Here is a 12237-nt window from a genome sequence, read left to right on the forward strand (position 1 = left end):
CTAGAATCCGGAATCTATTAAAAAAAAGGATCTCTAGCAGCCACTGACCCTCAGAGACACAGATCCCACAGAACCTCAAGACATTGCACTTTCTGGAGAATCATAAAACCACTGCACACCAGAGATATGCACAAAACCCACAGAGTTCAGAGGCAGGGAGGACAGCAAAGAAAAGGGTCATGCCCAGGTGTGTGTGTGTGGGGGGGGGCATGACACATGAGTGACAGGGCTCTACAGACTAAACTCCTGGAAGTATGGACCAATAAATGTTCCCTGGTATATAACTGGAATAGAAAAATGCACTTCTGAATACAGTTCCCTTGCTTGAAGGTCACTAAAGAAGCATAATTATGGACTAGTTTGAGGGCAAACAAAGGACACTGTTAAGTTGGTGACGTCCGACAAATAAATCTACCTTAATGCATTGGGCTTACAACTCTTTTCTAGTTATTTATAAATATGCTGGGCATTAAAAAAAAAAAAAAAGCCAATCCGCAATAACCAGCATGATTGCATTTTCTTGCCAGACCTGAAGCCTAAAGTCACTATGTTGAAGAGAATGGTGAACAGCACCGAGCTACCACGGGGCCTGGGCCCCACGTGAATCCATCAGTCCACTGAGACTGCCTTGACATGAATAAATATTAACTTACTCTTTAATGCAGGTTTTTATACCATTTTTGGCTTCAATTATAAAAAGATTGAAAAAAAAAACCCACTAAAACAGACCTTGGACTTTTTTTCTGGATAGATTTTCACACGAAAAATCTTTTGCTTTTTATATGAAAATCTACTGGCACATATTCCATTGCTGATTTTCCTTTGAAAAGTTTAGCTTAACCTCTCCACCAAATATGCCCCACAAGATATCCCTGGATCACCCAAAGCACATAGGAGAGCATATATACACAACTCCTTTATGAACAGGATGGGGGCTTGTTAGGGTCCAAAGGAAGGAAATGTACTTTGCCTTTCTTTCATTTTTAAAACTGTGTATTTCAAAGTTTTACTATTTCTTAAAGTCACACTTCAATGTGTAACTGTGTCGAACGAGTATTTGAATGTTCGCCATTCATGTCAACTTAATACAATGCGAGGATAATACCATTTAACCTGGAAAAAGTTTCTGATGAACATTTGCTTTCTATGCCTCTTTTTAAATGCCTCTGTCTCTACATTCCAGGCTTTTATTTCTATTCTATTGTAGGAGACAATCACACAAAATCATTTAGGGCCCCTCAGTTTCATTGTTCAAGTTTTTTTTTTTTTTTTTAAGAGAAATCTAGTTTCCGTTTCTCATTAAAACCAACAGGATCACCCTTCATGATAGTTCTATTCTGATTAATGTTTCACAACACGGATGTATGGGCGTTTGAAGGAAATATGTCAGCTCCTATGGGCTCTGGTTTCCTGAGTTCTTAATGGGGAAGGTTGGATTCTGGGATCTTAAGGGTTTCCTCTAGCTGCTGGACAGTTTTATGGATACCCAGGTTTCAAAGTAATGCAACAATGGTGCTGGAACTTCTGACTGCAGTTAAGTGGTTGGCTTGGCCAGCTCAAGGGAGAGCATTCTTCTGCGAGCCAAGTCTGATCCCAACAGTCCCTGAAAAATCCCACTGTGCCCAAACCTCCTGCCTGCCCTGGGACATCTTTAACAAGCAAAACCGGCCTTAGCCACAGAATCAATTTTAACAGGGTAAACAGGCTGAGATTTTAAAATCATCTGTCTTGTAAACAGGTCAGTCTGTACTGGACTTGCTGGTTCAAAGTTGAACCAGAAGCTGCAGTGTCTACTGTTACTGTTTCTTAAAGTAGCAATGTAGCAATGTGGGCTGCTCACCGTGCAGTACCCACACCCCCTCCTCCCTATCACTCTAAGACAGAGCTGTACCAACCGGAAGATAAATGTTTGCCATGCACTTCAAGGAAAGAAACATTTTTACTCATCTCACATGTATAGTATATTCTCTGATCTTTTAAAAGTCCTTTTACTCCATTCATGTTACAAACCTAAACCTCCCAACAGAACCCCAACCAAACCCAGATCATTCTGCAGACCAAAGGTACTCATCTGTGAGTGATCTTGCCCCCCAGGGGGACATATGGCAATACCTGGAGACATTTCCAGTTGTCACACCTGAGGGGGATGCCACTGGTACCTAGCAGGAAGAGGGCACAGGATATCCTAGAGGGCACAAGGAATTACCTAGTCCAAAATGTCACCGGAGTCAGTGCCGAGAAACCCTGACACAGACATGTAACAAAGAGTCTCAGAGGATTTGTGATTTATTTAATCAACAAAGATTCAGTGCACACCTCTTTTAGCTGATGGGGATACATCAGGGGTCATTCTAGACTAAGTCCTTATCCTCATGGAGTTCTAGTACCCCTGCTTTCTGAATTCCCCAGGCTCCTGAAGACAAAGCAACTCTGGTCAGATCCTCTCTTCTTTGCCTGGGAGGGAGAAGGTGGGGGAGAAAGCAGTGGGGGGTGTACATATCGATGATGACCCTTCCTAGAAGGACACACAGCCAGAGTTGTGGGAAATCACAGAACCAAGGAATCAGAACCCGTTTGCACATTCTCTGAATTCTAGGCTGCCTTCTCCCGGTATGCAGCTACAGCTGAGGACACATCAGTGGGACAATAAATGCTCCCTGAATGGATCAGGTTAAGGAGTTTGAAGTGTTTGCCAGAAGTCTTTCCTCTGATTTAATGATATTAATGTAATAATGGCCTCCTTTTATTGAGGGTTTTGCTTATGCTGTTACAGCAGTCCCATCAAGTTGCTATCATCATCCTCACTTTACTAAATAGGAAACTGAGGCTCAGGGAGGCTTTTTCAGTAGCAAATCTGTGTTCTTTCCCTGGTTGGTCAAGCTCTGATGCCCATGATCTTCCTCTTAGACAAGGATGGCTCCCAGTAAAAACCAAGCAATCACTGTCATCATGGGAGGGTCACACATGGTGTCTTAGGGCAAATCCCTTTCTCATCCCTTTTTAGGTTATCTACTCCCTCCTTGGACCCATTCCGGCCTGTCATTATTCCACCACCATCCATCTGGCCACACTCTTGGAAGCGGGCAGACACAGAGATGCAGGGCTGAGTTGGAGGCTACCAGACTCCCCGGCAATAACGATATCCCAAAATGTTATACAAGGAACACAATTCACTTAAGAACACACATACAGACCATCACCTTCTGGGGCCAGACGTGGGCAGAAGATACTTTACCAAACAAAAGCCACAAATGGGCTATAGCAGGAAGGCAGGAAAGCAGAGGGGTTAAGAGGATGGTCCTTGGAATCAACGGATTTGAGTTCAAGTCCCAGCTCTGCCACCTCCCAGCTGTGTGGCAAGCCTGACCCTCCCTGACCCCCACTTCCCCTTTCTGAGAACATGGTCTCTATGCCACCCATTATTTTGCTACTTAGATGACATGCGTGAATGCTCTACACAGCATTTACCCAATACCTGGCATCTAATAAGCAATGGTTGCTAATATCATCATCAGCAGCAGCAGCAGCAGCACTGGAAGCAGAAAAAACAGGAACAGATAAGAGCACAATTAGAACTAAGAGACACTGAGCACATTTTCTAATCTTGGGGCAGCCAGTAAGAATCCCAAGAAATCTGTGAGAGTTACACACAGAGCTGAGAAACTCCTAGGTTCCCTCCTCAGAAAAGAAAGCGCAGCAGGTGCCAGTGTCTCAGTGCTGAAGGCCATAAGCTACCCTGAGGGCTGTTTCCACTTGGACTTGGCTAATCCAGAAGTTACAATGGTTAAGGCAGAAGTGGGATGGGATCCTTCGAGGTCTGCCAAGTAGATTAGTGTAAAGAAGAGAGGGGAACTCTTAATGTTACTTAAGATCCTAACTCCCCAATCCAGCTTTATATTACTCCTGCGCATCTTCAACTGCATAACAGAATAACAGGAAATGCATCTTAAGACCCATTATGTAAAACTGGTTAAAATTTCTTTTCATTTGGGGAGTTAGGAGAAAGCAGAAAGTCCCATAAGTTTGGACCAACTGTTCTGCTTAAATGGTTTCTAGGCACCTAAGCACCATTTATATGCAAAAAGTTACTTACAAATCATCTTTATCTATTCATTAAAGCAGGTTCCTAAGAATTTCACAAGACAGAACTCTTTTAGCTCAGTTTAAGTCTGCAATGCTTCAAAGCGTTTTATCCTCTCTCTTATTCCAGAAATACTTACTGAGCCCCCGATAACTGAAAAAAAACCAAAAACAAACTATGTATCATGTGTTACATGCATGCACGATCTCATTTCCTCCTCAATCATGAGGTAAATAATGGTTGCATTTCCATTCTGCAGATAAGCAAACGAAGTCCGAGAGTGGTAACCTGTCAAAGACACAGAGTTGGCTAGGGGCAGACCTGGGACTTGAACCATGGGTGGCTGGCAGCCTTGCTCTTAGTCACCAGCCTAAACTGATCACTTATTCCATGACCCATCCTCTGCTTGGTGCCATGCGTACAACTCTGCACCAAGCAGTCTCAACTTTCCTGCAGCTTGCAACCTCAGTGTATTTCCCTGCAATACAAATATGCCTTCTCCACTGAACCCCACCCTTAAAGATATGTTTGCTATAGGTGAGGGAGGCTCATGAATAATTCATGGAGACAGAAGCCCTGGTAAATACCCAAGGAAATTATCTTCACTGTTACCTAGCTAGCTCTTAGCAGGCCATAGCACCACTTAACCAGTGACCTGGATACCTGGAAATGCTTCTCACAAAGAGAAGAAGCTGGGACGGTTTTCCCCAAATCCTGCCTGCATCCTTGCCCAAGTGCGGTCAGTCAACTGGTAGCATCACCTGGTGTGAGAGCTATAGCATCTCCAGGCCCATTAGACACCTGCTGAATCCTATGTGATTTTTATATATACTGAAGTTTGAGATGTGCTGGCCTGTGTCATCTAAATCAAGTCACTGTAAGAAATGCTAACAACTGGGCAAGTAAAAGCTAATGAACTATAGACAGCATCATCAAAAACACATAAAAATCACTTTTCTCACAGATATATATTTTTGTGTCATCACCAGAGAGATTATCAAGATGAGGTTATCATTAAATGTGAAGAACAATCCTACACAGGCTCTTAAATATGGGTATTAGGCAAGGGTCTCTTCTTTGCAAATAGTGAAGCAGGGAGTCCTTGGCTTAATTTTTTCCCATGGAACAGGAGCTTGGTTTCCTCATTTGTGAAATTCAGTGGTAGGCCCAGATAACCAATGAAGTCCCATCTAGCTTCCTTATTTCAGAATATGAAATATGGGAGAACCGTATCTCATTCACTGTTCACATTCACAGGGAAGTGGTGTTCGGCAGGGTTAGGGACACCAGTGCTTGGGGTCACACAGGCCTTAGCTCAAATACTGTTTCTAGTCTGTATTAGCTGTGTGACCTTGGTCAATGGCTTCTCTGGGCCTCAATTTTCTCATCTGTAAAATGTTGCTGATATGTCCTACTTCAATACTGCGAGGACCTGGTCGGTAATTCTGTAAAGCACCCACTGTAATACCTAGCACACTGAAGTAAGTGGTTGTTAATACTAAAGGCTACCATGGAAAAAGATGTGAAATTTTATGTATGGGACAATATATCCAAGTGTACACATGCCCAGTGCGTGCGCACACATGCGCGCACACACACAAACTAGATGTTAGTGGAAGAAATGAATACTGACAATATTCCAACTCATATGAGTGACCACTTCATTTGAGCCAAGAGAATAGCCTTAGAGAGGGAAACTTCAAAGCCAGGGATATGTCTCCTAAAAGCCAGTCTTGGTGAATTTGTTCACATGGGGCTCAGCTGTCAGAGGGAAAATCTGCACAGGCTCAGTTCTATGATGAAGAGCATCCCTCCTATATCATTCACTCCATTAAAGGTGATTTCACTTTAATCACTTTTAGATAGATCTGTGGCTTGTGGCTATACCAGCTTCCTGTTTGAGAGTCACATACAAAAAATGGTCCAGGGCCTCTCATTAACATTTAATAATGCACCTATTGAAACATGCTTCATAATCTAAATGCTTTATTTTTGCATGTTTAGCTTATTTTTATTTTTTCCAGGCTTCCTTCTATTTTCATTCCTAGCCTCTAAGCTCCTTGACATGAGCAACCGAGACTCTTCCTCTTGCCATATAATTAATTCCTCGGTGCACAGGGGTTGGGTGGAAGAGAACTGTAAGAGTGTGAGAGGTGACAGCCAACTGAGGCCAGGTTCTGGACTGTCACCATGCCAGACCACTAAAGACTGGCTAGCTGTCTTAGGTTTGGAAATAAGGAAATGGCATCTGTAATATTAAAAGAAGGAAAATCGATTTTTTGAGCAGCTAGTACCAAGAAAGGACTGGTAACTTTTGAGTGAGGATGTTTAAGGCCTCCAGGTCCAACTGCAGGAAGCAACCCCTGACGCACAGGTAGAGAGGCTGTGAGCCCCTGGGTCAGAGCCTTTCCCTGCCCCAGCTAGCTGGAGACCATTTCCCCCTTCCAGAAAGTAAAATCCTGGGCCATTAAGAGAGCCTGTGGGTTCACAAAGGCAAAAATGAGGGGAACAGATGCAGATGCCAGCCCGTCTCCCTCTCAACTACATCCTTCCACGCTGCCTTTTACCCTCGCCTGGTCCCACAGGCCACTCTATGAACAAGAATGGTTTTGGGATCCTCTCTATCAAGCCTGGCCCACCGGCCCATATCAGATTTGTTATTATGGACCACACCATCGCAATGCATGCGAAAGCATCACACTGTGAAAGGGGGAATCCCTCTGGAACTTGGTACCTTCCAGAACACTCCACCAATGCTATGGAAGCTGTGGTACAAGAGACATCCCTCCTGGGAGGTCCGGGATCATGTTGTCATTGTGCTTGCATTCTTAGCACTGAGAACAATGATGGACAAGTACTATGCTCCATTGACCTGATCAATAAACAGAGCAGTAATTCTCCAGTTGTGATGCATAAGGCGTTTGTTACAAATGTGCATTCCACCCCAAAGGTCTGAGAGAGCAGGTCCTGGGCAGGGTTGGGAGCTTGTATTTGAAGAGGCACAGCCAGGTGATTCAGATGTAAGTGGCGAGGGATGACATTTTGAGAAACACTGATTGGGTAGAGGTAAACCCCGATGCGGCGGCGGGAGGGGGTTGGTGGGAGACATATGTGACTGGGCTGACTTTGTGACTAAAGACACAAGAACACAAATACTCTCTAAGCACCTACTATGTGCACTGTAATGTCCTCTCCAGGGAGTCAGGCATGAGGCAGTCTCGAGTCTCACGGTCACGAGGGAGGGAAAGAGGAGCAATCAATAATCCATTCTACAAATACCGGCCTATAAAAAAAATGCTGCAGGAGTGCAAAGGAGGTGGGCTCAATCTTGCCTGGGCCAAGGGCTATTTAAGGACAATTACAGAGTTAGCATCTTTGCAAGGCCTTGAAGGATGCATGGCAGCTTTTCAGGTAGACAGAGGAGAAGGGCATCCCAAGCAGAAGGGACATCAGGAGACAAATCTCAGAGGCTGGCAAGTCCATGGCTTATGCAGGAAAAGGGCCACAAGTCCCCTGTTACCAGAGAGACTGGACACACTGAGTGGTATTTTGGAGTTGGGGAGATATAGGGGATGAGACTTAAAAAAAAAAAAAGGTGCATTTCATGTTCAAAACAGCAATATAGAAGTTTATAACATAATCTGAAGGCTGGGGTTTTAGGTTTTGTTTTTGTTTCTAAACTGGGGAATGCTCTTTTCAAATTAGAGTGGCCCATTTCTCAAACAAACCACCACAACAAAACCAATCGGAGCCGCACTGGTAAGAGAAGGGGTGAAGATCCAGAATCCCACCTGCTAGGAGCACACAAAACCACAAGAGAAGCACACTTAGGTGGTGAGAGATGGAGTCATCACCCACTGCTGTGGCAGAGGAGAAAGGCAGGGAGTTTTGGAATGACAAGACCAGGAGAAGGTTAGAAGGCTAAGCCTGGTAGCCCAAGTGGGGGATGCCGGGAGGAGGGCAGAGCTTGGGAACAGGAAGGGCCAGCATGTACCGGAGGCTGGAGAGCACTGGGGCCTAGGGAGGCAGGCACAGGGAGAGGAGGGGATGGCTTAGGCTTGGAGCAAGTTTTCCAAAAGGGGATCAAACATCTGAAGTGTGGAACTAGATGGAGCAGTGGACTTGAGAGAGAAGAGCAGTCAAAGGAAACTCCAACTCCGAAAGATGTGTCGGATGGTGGCATTGCTAGCCAGTACGTGGTCGACAGGGTGTCCAGGGCTCGGGAGAGCGGTCAGGGCTAGGGACGCAGATTTACAAATGATACTCAGAGTAATATGAACCAACACCGGAGAAAGGGGAGTCATTAGGCGTAGAATTCCACAACCCTGAACTATTCAGTGTGGGATGACTTGTGCCAGGGGCTGATACAGGAGCTGAGGGCAGAACGATGTGGAAAGAACCCTGTGAAGCTGATGTTCCAGTGAGAAAAGATGGACAAATGCAGAATCCTATGGAGAAAATAAAGCGGGGTCAGGGGCATGGGGAGTGTGTGTCAGGATGTGCGTGCCACTTTGTGTCAGTGGTTAGGGAAGGCCTCGCTGAGAAGATGACATCTGGGCAGAGACAAGATGGGGAGGAAAGCACGGTCCTAGCAGATGACTGAGGGAAGAACATTCCAGGAAGGAGGGACTGTTGGTGGCCAAGGCCCATGCATGGGATGACCGAGAAAGAGCTAGAAGGGCAGAAAGGAGAGGGAGAGGGAGACAGGGGTTGGGGACGGGGGTGGGGTGGGGAGAAAGGCATATTGGGCGGGGACAGGAAATGCTGCAGAGTCTCACGGGCAATTGTAAGTACTTTGGCTTCTGCTCTGAGTGAAAAGGAGAGCAGAGAAGTGACAGGCCTTAACTTGGGTATTACTTCAGCTGCTGTGACGGGAAGGGACCATAGGGGGCAAGGGTAGAAGCAGGGAGAGCAGTTAGCACGCTCCTGCCGTGGTCCAGGTGGGAGAAGCCATGTGGCTCAGGGTTTAGGATGCAGGTGGTGAGAATGTATTGGATTCCGGATACACTTGGATGGTAGAATCAATAGCCTCTGTGCATAGTGGATGCAGGGGAGGGAGAAGGAATGGGGAAAGAGAGGAAGAGGAGAGTCACAGAGGTCACCAAGATCTGGGGGCGGAGCAACCGGAAGGAAGGAGTTACTGTGAACTGCTCTGATCTGAGATGGGACAGATGGAAGACGGCAAATTTGGGAGAGAAGCTGAAGAGGTGGTTTGACATGTGTTGAGTTTGGATGTGTATTAGACATCCATATGGAGACAGAGAGGAGGAACTGCATGCACAAGTGTAAAACTGTGGGAATCACCAGCATACCAAGGGCACTGAATGCCTCGTATAACTGAATGCTATCACTGGTGTGGATGGGGGCAAGAGGCCTGAGGACTGAGTGCTGTAGATAAAGCTCAGAGGAAAGGGGGTCACCACTCAGAGACATGCAACCAAGAGCAGCCTCCAAGATCAAGACAGGGTTGGGTTTTCGATATCCAGAAAAGGGGAGGAAAACTCCTCAATTCTATATCCCCAATCAAAATCATACCCCAAATGCTTGCATTCTTAGCCATACAGTCTAATTAAAACATGCACACACGCACACGCACACACACACACACACACACACACAACTAAGGACTTACTGGAATTTGCTATTGCAAATGCAAATAACTCTACTTAAGGGACTCTCCATTTCACCCAGTGGGGGAAATAAGTTCAGGTTGCTGGCTTCCTAACACTAAGTTCAGACAAGCTGCTCCAGGGACTGCTGGTGTGTGTGTGGGGGGGGGGGGCGGGGGCGGGTGGTTATTTGGGAGCTTCAGGTAACAATGTTAGTTATCAATATTTATTAAGCACTTATTCTATGCCGGGCACCCATGTTCGTGTTTTATATTCATCCATTAATCCTCAGAACAATCCCTATGAGAGACAGCCTATGAATATCCTCATTTTACAAACAATGAAACTGAGGCTTAGTGGGGCTAGATCACTCGTCTCTGGTCACAAAGTAGGCTGAAAGGGAAGACAGGACAGGTGGTAGGTGCCAAAGGAAAGTTTTAGGGATCAGAAGGCCTCTGGATGCTGTGGAACTCAAAACTGTTGCCTTCAGTGGCAGACATCAGCTATGCTGGGATGAAGATTGCCTTGGGGGGCTCTCCTGAGAGCCTTACTACTGTCTCTAGAATCTTGTTTCCTTAGGGGGAAAAAGTGACAAACAAAACTTCTAGAACACAATGTGTTCATAACCCTGAAGGGAAGGGGGTCTGCTAACGTAAAGGTAATGGACTCCCAGAGAAGTGGAGACAGTTCGATAAAAGCTATGGGACGACTGATCAGGCAAAATGAATTCAAATGAGCAATGCTGGAAGTAATTATAATTTCTAGATTAATGTAATTATTTCTATTACAAATTTGGACACTGCAGCTATAACATTTCATTGGATTGCTGGCTTTCAGAGAGCAAAAACACCCAAATGCATCCTAGGAAAGCTAGAGTGTGTGTCTTCATTGAAGTTACTGTATTCTTATCCTGAAAGACCCCAGATATTCTTAGAAAGTTATTTGTTGTTATGTAGTATTAAAACGTTGGACCATTCTTAAAATGATGTGCCTTTAAGTAGACTAATTTGTGAGCCATTTAAAAAGAAACTCTCTTGATACTGTTTCCACCAGGCAACAATCTCCACATGTTAGACCATTAGACCAGAGGTCCAAGTTTTAACACCTCGAAAACAGATACCAGGTTGCAACAATAGTTACAGCACACCTTTGGAAACAAAAACACATGATTTCATTCAGCTAATGTTAGCCAAACCCACTCTTATTATCACAGTGAAATGCTTTCTTCGCATCCCATAATGAAAGTGAAAATGTTTTAGAAAATGAGACTCATTGTATCTACCCCACCCCCAACTTCTTTGTGTCCCCGGAAAAGACAGTGGCTCCAAGTGTCAGTTCTTATAGATTCTTACAAAGGGTGCTAATTCCAACAAGAAGAAAGGAATGAAATTATCTTCCCTAAAAGGATGATTATCATTTTTAAAAAATCTTGCAGGAATTTTATGCAAGGCTTTTAAAGACCAGATTTGGGTCTATTAAGTAAATTTCATAGAAAGCAGTCATATACCTTTCTTCCAAATATTTAACCACAGCTACAGTGTCATCAAAGTTTCCATAAGCTTTTGGGACAAACTTGAGGTGTCATCTTTGGGCACCCACAGGGTAACGGATACTAAGAAGGGCTTTGCATTCATGCATTTATTCATGTGTCAAAATTTTCTTGTGCTCCTACTACGTGCCAGGTACAGTTCTAGGTGCTGGGATATAGCAAGTGTCAAAAACTAAGTCTTTGCTCAACGGCTTTCAACAGAGGGGAAAGTACTGAGGGACTGAGACAGACTGAAAATAAAGAGATTCGGACATAATACTTACTATGTGGCAGCATTAAGCATTACAGAGAAAAACAAGACAGAGCAGGGGAATACAGAATGATTGCAAGATAGGGGTGTGCTAATTAGGTACGGCAGTCAGGGAGGAGTTTCTGAGGGGATGGCACCTGAGCTGTCCCCTGAGAACGCTATAATTGTCCCCACTTTATTGACAAAGTGAGGTATGGCTCACTGTTGAATTCCCAGCGCCTAGAAGGCATGTGGCTGCACAGTGAATGGTCAAGAAAATACCTGCCCAGGGTTTGAGGCAGAATGCCAAGAGGTGTCCGTGGCAGTTTCGGTGGGGCACGGAGTGGAGGCCCCCGCTGGTCCGTGATCCAGCCACCCCTGCGCAGTTCCCAGGGGGCCGGCCCACTTTCCCAAGCGCTGAGACAGCAGAGGTCGGGTCCTGAGCGCCCCAGGAGCCCCGTGAGGCCACCAGGACAGCACCGCTCTCCCCACTTCACAGCGAGGACCCGACGACCCCCGGCTGGCCCATCTCCCAGCACCCGGCCAGGACGGCCGCTCGCGGGCACGCTTCCTTTGAGGGAAATAAAGGGAGAAAGTGCTGCGGAAACTTTTGGGGCTGCGCCGGTGTCCTCCCCGCCGGAGGCGAGGCCGCCAAACACTCGCTCGCCCCCGCCCGGCCCCGGGCTCCCGACCCGGCTCTGCGCGAGTCCCGGGCGCGCGGGCGGCCGCGGAGCGGGGCCGGAGCCCGGCCCCGGGCGGCGCCGAGACA

General features: G+C 45.9%; 1 protein-coding gene across 1 annotated transcript in view; it reads right to left on the reverse strand.

Annotated features, from left to right (window-relative positions):
* PROK2 (prokineticin 2) overlaps positions 1-12237 on the reverse strand; it is a 96155-nt gene that overhangs the window by 23921 nt on the left and 59997 nt on the right. The gene's annotated exons all lie outside the window — the stretch shown is intronic.

This window comes from Callorhinus ursinus, unplaced genomic scaffold (genome assembly GCF_003265705.2).
Source record: "Callorhinus ursinus isolate GAN/ISIS: 27379988/994484 unplaced genomic scaffold, GSC_fseal_2.0 scaffold15, whole genome shotgun sequence".
NCBI classification, from domain to species: domain Eukaryota; kingdom Metazoa; phylum Chordata; class Mammalia; order Carnivora; family Otariidae; genus Callorhinus; species Callorhinus ursinus.